Genomic DNA, 8,698 nt, shown 5'->3' with positions numbered 1-8,698 from the left:
ATTCTTTTAAATGTACTTGCTTTAAAATTTTTTTAAAGTATGTCCTCCCAAAAGAAACTATTTTAATGTTAGGGACAAAATAGTTCAATTCAAAGAGTATGCCCCAAAGCCAATTTCCATTTGGATTTAAGAATGAATTAAAAAATAAAGCTCTTTGAAAATATTTCTCTTGAAGTTTTATTTTACTATACTTGAAAATATTTGTGTTTATTTAGATTTAGATAATTCTGGTGTTTCTTCCCATAAAATTGGAGCAGTACATTAGATGGAAACTATGAATAGACATGTTACAAAAGAACACCCATATTGGCAGCTGAATTTAGCAACTATAATTGAAACTAAATCCTTTGAACATTGTTAACAAGTGCATTTCCTCTTGATAGCACTTCAAGATGTTGTTAAGAAGTAGAAAGAAAAACTGGAATGAAGACATAATGCATGAGGGTTATTGACATTTCGCCTCCTGTTCATTTGCTTCACATATTCAGAATGAAATTTGCTATTTTTAATTTTGAAAGGATTATAATGATTCTAGATGCAATACTGTTCTCATTATTTCAAAAGCTCTTTTGAACATTAGTGTGGTGTGTGAGTACAACCATATATTGATTGGCTATCTCCCTATGAACTTGGCATTTACAATGTATTTTAAAGTTAATTATTACTTAAATGAAAGATTTTTGAAGTAACTATCAACTTCAAATGAGGGGAAGGATAAATTTATGGCTTTAAGAATGTTTCAGATCCTCCTTATTTTAATGTAGGATTAGGTTCATGGCAGATTATAATTTTGTATTGCCTCCTGTCAATTCTCCATCCTCTAAGTAAAAGGAAAGTTTCTTGTTTGAGATTGAGGATGCTTTTATGAGGTCCTAAATATCTACCAAGGAGCTCTAGGGCGGTTGCAGGTTACATGTTTGGCTCTAACCAAAGGTCAGTTCTTTGAACACAGTCGCCAAACTGTAGGAAATATCTGATGTGGTGGTCTGCATCTATAAATATATACAGCCTCAGAAACCCAATAGAGCAGTTATACTGTGTTCTATATAATTTCAATAAGTCAGAATCTACTTGGCAGCAGTATGTATGCTATTTGGTTTGGTTTTAAGTATACAAACATTGTGCACGTCACTGATTTTGTTGTCCCCTGGTCCCCTTGTACTCTAATAGAAACTGTTAATCATTTTCCAGGATTCTGCCTCTGATCTCCTAATTTGTTAGAATAAGCATCCACGGTGCATTTTATGAATCCACCACAACTGATGGCTTTAGGATTCAGTCAGATTACTCCTAAATTTAAGAATTACAATATAGTACACTCGGCTTACTCTGTCTTTTCTCAACAGAGTTGTAAGCATTAGTGTTTAGGGTTGAAAAAGTTTTCTACCCTAGAATATTCTACTTTTATTATCCAGAGTAATAAATAAAGTAAATTTTATCATAATTGTATTTCCTATTGCAGCATTAGAGGGAGGGTGAAGTAGTAAGAGAGAAGGCAAACAATAGAATTGAATAGTGCAAAAGTAGTCTGACATCCACTTATTTTAGTTGTATCATATATTTAAAATAGACTTTTTCCTCAAAAAATCATTTTATCGGGAGCTAATACAAATATCATATAATTTAATAGTTCAATCACATCAAGCAGTATTGTACAATTGCTACCAAAATCAGTTTCAAAACATGCTGTTCCTTCCTGAACTTCTTGATATCAGTTCCCCTTGACTGTCCCCCCACACACACACACACAATGTGCCCCCGAAACCCTTATTAGCTGTCTTGATAGATTCAACAGTCCTGGATTTCATATACATAAAAATAGAAAAACATATAACATAAACACAAGAGATTTACCCCCAATGACAAAATACGTCTGAGATAACCCCAATGTGAACACACACACACAAATTGTTAAAAACCAGATCAGGCCCAATATTTTGGATCTCCTCTAGATAGCTCTCTAATACACTTTGGCAACCAGGTTCTTCCCATCCCAGCCTTCTATTAGGGTTAGAAGGCAATCACCAGAGGTGTATTTCCTATGTAGAATTTATAAAGGTATCTTAAGCTTCCACTATCATCCATGTGATATGATTTTACATAGAGAGATTCCTAAGGTGTCCACAGTAGGATTATTGGAAACCATTGAGGAGTTTAGTAGACTAGGAGGATACAAGAATAACAAGCAGAAAGCAATTGGATTCCTAAAACACTAGTGATGAGAATTCTGAGAAAGACATCAAGAAAACAATAGCATTCGTAATAACCACAAAAAAAGCTGAACTACCGAGGCACAAACCTAGCCAAAGCCACAAGAGACCTGTACAAAGGAAACTACAGAACATTATTACAAGAAACCAAAAGAGACCTCACAAGTGGAACAACATACAATGTCAATGGATCAGAAGACTCAGTATCAAGAAAATGTCAATACTACTTAAAGCAACCTACAAATTCAATGCAATCCCAATCCAAATTCCAGCATCATTCTTCAAAGAAATGGAAAAACTAATTACCAACTTCATATGGAAAGGGAAGAAGGCTAGGGTAGACAAAGAACTCCTCAAAAAGAACAAAGTAGATGGTTTTGCACTACCTGACCTCAAAACGTACTATACAACCAAAGTTGTCAAAACAGCCTGCTACTGGTATAATGGTAGATACATAAACCAATGAAACAGGAAAGAAAACCCAGAAATAAAAACAACAGGATATAGACAGCTTATTTTTTACAAAGGTCCAAAAAACATTAAATGGGAAGGGGATGCCCTCTTCAATAAAGGATGCTGGAAAAACTAGATATCCACCTGCGGTAGAATGAAACAAGACCCTTATTTCACCTCACGCACAATCTCAAGGTGAATCAAAGATCTAAAGATAAAACCCAAAGCTATCAAGGTCATCATGAGAAAAATGGTACAAACTAAGTGCTCTAGTACAGGACATACACAGGCTACCAGATATAACAGAAGAAGCACACACCAGGGGAAACAAAATAGATGAATGGGATGAATTAAAGATAAAACACTGTGTACATAGTTAGACTTCATTAAAAGAGTAAAATTAATTATTTTAAAGAGATCTTTTGTGGATTCTTCAATAGGCCCACCACAACTGTACACATGGTGCCTGGCTTCTAAATCACACACACATACCTTCTGCATCCAACTGTACACCCCCAGCCACTGGTTCAGGTAGCTTATCCCAATGAAGGGCTTTTCAAAGAAGATTCTTTTTTAAATCACCCACAGCAAAATTACCATTATTGTATATAACCTAGAACACATATGTGTGCGTACACATAACTGGTGAATTTTAGCCCCAGGTTGCCGTCCACAGGGGAACAAGCAAGCTCCACACCCATGTGGTTTCTAAGTGTCCAAAGATGAGCCAGGCTAATATACAGAGCAGCAAAGGGTTAAGCCACAATTTTGCATAGGGTTACTTCAAAAGCAATGAAGCGAGTCCTTCTTGCGAGGTGAGATGGGTCCTTTAAGCATAAATGAGATACGTTTCGCTCCAGGAGCAAAATGGGTCACTCCTCAAGTTGAGAAGGGATGCTGTCTAGGAAAATATTTCTTGTTTCGAACGGTCAGGTAACTTCTTAACTAGTTATGCAGTCCATCCTAGAGTGTCTTGTATAATTTCTTTCAAATTAATCTCAGTTGATGTGAGTCAGCATGTTTCAGATTTATCTCTGGCTACAGTAATTCTGTGTCGTGAGGTTCACCAGGGTCTGCCTTCAAGGTTAAGATGTTTACCAAGCCTATTCTCACAGGGTTCTTTATTCATAGCTAGTTTTCACAGGTGTCTTTGCTTAGCAGAGAGAGCAGAAGCCCCTATTTTGCCCCTGCATTCTGCACTGAAGAGAGCAGGACACTGGATTCATTCAGAAATGGCATGATTACCTGTATATTCCTGTTGATAGGGCTCATTGTGGCTCTATGAGTCTGCTTTCTTCCTTACTCTATTATTTTGCTCTCTGCCTTCTGGGAAGAAGAGTCAACAAATAGTTCTCTTTTACAGAAGGTTGCAGAAGCCTTAATGATGTCTAGTAAGATAATTGACTGATACCTGTTTTACTTGGGATAGATGCTCACAATTTAATTTTATGTTATTGGATGAGCCGTCATGCTGTGGAGACTTAGAGATAACATTGGCTATAATAGCAGCTTTAATAATTTGGGATTTTTGGTATAATTTATTTGCCTCCTCTAAACAATGCTTATTGTACACTAAGGTTGCTGCCATTAGAAGCTCCCCAGGGTCAATTTGGGGTCCCTGTAGATATAGAGTACAGTTTCTTATAAATGGCTCTAATAGACTGATTTATAAAATGATTATTTAGAACAAGTTTCCCATTAGATTCTTCTGTATCTATTCTGGTTAATCTTTGGTGTCTACGAGTTCCTGAAAACTACTAGGCTCTAATTTTTTCCCTGGATTACTTCAGCTAATTTTAAATAATTGAGGGTTTTAATCCGAATGTCATGCATTCCTTCCAGAAGGCAGGTTTGCATGTAATCTTGAGCTGCCCTCTCTTCTGACCTTGCTGGCCGTCTTGATAATTCCACTGTGGATTCTGTTCAGAGACAGCTGTGGTCCCATCAACAAAGTGCTGAACTTCACATCTGGGGGCTCGTCAGAGATAAGAGCTTCATCTGCCATTCATTTTCAGCAGGTTTGTGCATGACAATAAAGGGAAGCCATTGGGAAATTAAATTACCGCCCCCCCACTCCCACCATACACAAACCGGCCTTTCTATTTTGTTTTGAGATGTGATCTTTCACATTTACTCTCCAATTCTCTGTCTCTGTCTCTCTCTTTCATTATTGAGACTAGGAAAGGGGAAGATCTCTCTCCAGTCCAAAGAAAAGCAGCACAATACTATATTTATGAGGCTTTGAGGGGGACAAGCCTCTGTCCCCTCAGAAGAATGATCAAATCAATGCCATGAGTCAATGCCGACTCATGGGGGACCCCCCCCCCCCCCCGGACTTCTGAGACTACAACTGTTTGCAGGAGTAGAAAGCCCAATCTTTCTCCTGCGAAACTGCTAGTGGTTTCAAACTGCTGACCATTCAGACTGCAGCCCAAGGCAGAACCACTACACCACCAGAGCTCCTTGTCCTTAAGAATAGGATACTAAATTAGATTATGAGTCAACATCTGCATGGGCTGATAATAGTTAAGGCAAATCTAGGAGTCAAACTGGTCACTGTCTGCCCTTGCCTCTACCACATCATGGGAGAGTGAATCTTGAGGCACATAATATGGCAGGGTTAACTCTGCTGGGAAATCCCTCATACCACAGAGCAGTACCCTCACTGACTCATTAAATGAATCCTCTGATAGATGAGAAATCCTTGCCTTTTGATATTCCACTTGAGCTGAAACTTCTCCTCTCCCAGATTTTTCAGTTTATTTGTCAATTTCTGTCTTCAAGATAACCCTACAGGACAGGTAAGGATGTTTATTAAGAGAAAGAGACAAAGAATGCAGTTTGCTTTGTGAAAATTGCAATAAATTATCTGAAGCTTTTATAGCCATAACTCAGCAAGGCTCCATTAGAAGTCTTCACTGCTTTTTAGTTCATTTGGGACTCTTCCAAAGATTGGACTCACTAGGCAAAGGAACTCTTTTCTATTGTTGTAGCCTTAAAGGCAGCTCACACTGAGAGGCTTCATACTTTACAAATGCTGACTTTTACTAAGATCTTGAGAGAGTTAGCCCTTAGTTGAGCATAGAAAGCACTTAACATTTGATGATTTTTCTATTGTTAGGAGCATGACTGTACATCCATCAACTAAAAACTCTTGATAATAAACCACAAAGCCTTCCTAGAGCTTGAATAATTTCATCCAAATTTAACCATTTCTGCTCAGTGTTATGAAGAAGCTAAGAAATGCTGGTCGCATCCCACAGTAGGCTTTTCCCTCACTAGAGGGAACCAGTTGTGGGAATGGTGGGAAGGTACAAGAATCGGCTGGCCTCTTGGAGGGACCCTATGTGGGGAGGCAGCACAGACATACAGAGGCTCCCAGAAGGAGGATGATCCTACATGCCCTCCATGTCATGGGAGAAGAGTCTCATCCCCAGGATACTAGTGCCTGAGACTCTGCCATTTCTTTCCTTTTTTCATATTTAACAGAAATGAGACAGAACATCAGTGCCTAACCACAAGCTTTTTGGATGCCTGCTAAAACACAGGGGGAAAACTAGAATCATCTTTTGATAGCCTAAAGTTGAAGGAAATTGTTTTCTTTTGTAGCATTGCCTAGTCCTTTTATCAACTCAGAGATTTTGAGGCCCGGTCAGCCAATGGATTTCTGATCTACAATATCATCTTTTTGTTTTGTTGAAAGGAAGACAAATGGAGTGAAGTACATTATGTGCAGTCCTTCATACTCGTAATGAGCATGGAGAAGTAAGCAAAATCTAGTGATAATTATGTTAAAGGAGCCACATTAATATTATTAAATAGACTTCAAGATAAATAGTATTCTCAGACACAATGTGGAATGTTTCATAAGAACAAATGGATAGCTGATAAATCAGATAACAGTAATAAGAAATCCATCCCAAAATAAAAATATTCTAAATACATAAAATTAAAATTGATAAAACTAATTGAATAAAAACACATATTCAGGGAAATGTACGGAAGTAAGTGGCACTGTCTGTGCGTGCCTCTCAACATGGAGTGATGGGAGGCCCGGAAGAAGCTGCAGCTGAGCCTGGCTGACTTCAAGCGGCTGTGCATCCTGACAGGCATTTGTCCTCCTCAGCCCAAACCTAGAAGGTTAACAAGGGTTCCACAGCTGCCCGCACCATCGAACTCATTAAAGGCATCAGATTCCTCCTCCACGAGCCCATTGTCAACAAGTTCCAGGAATACCAGGTGTTTGTCCGGGAGCTCCCGGAGGCCTATGGAAAGAGCGAGAGGAACACGGTGGGGCATCTGAAGGACAATAAGCCCAACTACAAGTTTGACCACCTCATTAGGGAGTGGTACCCCACCTTTATCGATGTCCCGAGGGACCAGGACGACGCCCTCTCCAAGTGCTTCAAACGGGCAAGTGCCAAGTGAGACCACACAGCTGGGCTGCCGGCTTGCGGTGGAATTCCTGAGCAAAGTCATGGCTGTGCGCCCCCTGCACAAGGTCTGCCTGTTCATCAAAGGCATTTACGCCCAGGCCGAGGTGCTGGGCCAGCCCATCGTGTGGGTCACACACAGGCCTTCTCCCATGGTCACCCAACAGATGTGGACTACAGAGTCATGGCCACCTTCACGGAGTTCTACACCACTGTGCGGGGCTTCGTCAACTTCTGCCTCTACCAGTCCCTCTGCCTCCACTACCCTCGAGCCCAAGCTCCAGGGACAGACTAGCGCCGTGCTGAAGTCCAGTGAGGGCACGCATGCGCAGGACTCGGAGAGCTCCTTGGAAGCTGGCTGCCCTCCATGCCTGCCTGGCTCAGGCGGTGGTGCGGGACGCTGGAGGAGGCCGAGGTGGACAAGTTCCCCACTGATGGGGAGGTGGCGAGCCAGGAGGAGGAGCGCAGGAGGGAGCTAGAGGTGCAGGAGAGGCACAAGAAGCTGAAGCTGTTTGAGGGCCTGAAGTTCTTCCTGAACGGAGAGGTGCCCCGCACAGTGTGGGGGGGTGGGGACTGTCTCCTGGGACAAGTCTCTGTGCATCGGGGGGCTAAGTATGACATCACCCACCAGATTGTCGACAGCCCGGGCAGCAGACCCCTGTCATCGGCAGGTGTTATGTGCAGCCCCAGTGACTGTTTGACTCTGTGAACGCCCGGCTCCTCCTCCCCACGGAGAGTTACTTCCCAGGGGTGTCACTGCCCCCACACCTCTCACCTTTTGTGTCTGAGAAGGAGGACGATTACATCCCACCTGAGAAGCTGAAGCTGCTGGCCCCGCAGCGAGGAGAGGACCCAGGAAATCTGAATGAATCTGAAGAGGAGGAGGCGGAAGACAAGGAAAGTGAAGAGGAGGAAGGAGAGGAAAAGGAGGAAGAGGAGGCGGGTTCGCAAGAGGAGGAGGAGGCCCGCCTGGCAGCCCGGGAGAAGCAGAGGATGGAGGGGAAGAAGCCGAGGGTGATGGCAGGCACGGTGAAACTGGAGTTTAAGCAGCGGCTGGCCCAGGAGGAGGGCGAGGCCAAGTGGTTGGCCATCATGATGATGAAGAAGAGAGAGAAGTATCTTTACCGCAAAACCATGTTCGGCAAGAAGCGCCAAATCCCCGAGGCCAACAAATTGGCTGAGAAGCGGGAAGCCCACGATGATCCCCGTGGGGTGTGAAAAGAAGACCAAGAAGGGAAGGCCTGTGTGAGGGCTGGCGGCCCCAGGCCCCTGATGGTTGGGCTGCGAAGACAGGCTGGATGGAGTCCCTCTACCTGTTTCCCCCACGCCCGCCTGCCAGCCGGCCAGAAAAGTCACTGGGTGTCCAGCCAGATTTGGTGCTCCCAGGAGTCAGCGACTTTGGAGGCAGAGAGCTAGCCATTCATTCATTCACCTGCTCTGGTTTTCTCCAGCCCTCCCATCATGATTGGACCCATGATTCTCAGGGTGCTGTGACGGATGGGGTGTTGAGGGGAGCGTTCATTAAATGGCTGTAGTTTTGCAGTCAATTGGGAAAAAAACAACACATATTTAAATTCAAAGTTTACAAAGCTAACCAAACTA

The 8,698-nt window shown here is 42.4% G+C and overlaps 1 pseudogene; it reads left to right on the top strand.

The window, feature by feature from the left end:
• The first annotated feature begins 3,455 nt into the window (after positions 1 to 3,455).
• LOC101638299 lies at positions 3,456 to 8,345 on the top strand (annotated as a pseudogene).
• The last annotated feature ends 353 nt before the right edge of the window (positions 8,346 to 8,698 follow it).

This window comes from Echinops telfairi, unplaced genomic scaffold (assembly GCF_000313985.2).
Source record: "Echinops telfairi isolate 266 unplaced genomic scaffold, ASM31398v2 ScPeMD7_3509;HRSCAF=4178, whole genome shotgun sequence".
In the NCBI taxonomy this organism is placed as follows: Eukaryota; Metazoa; Chordata; class Mammalia; order Afrosoricida; family Tenrecidae; genus Echinops; species Echinops telfairi.
The sequence above is the reverse complement of the archived record's forward strand: the minus strand, read 5'-3'. Positions and strand labels throughout refer to the sequence as shown.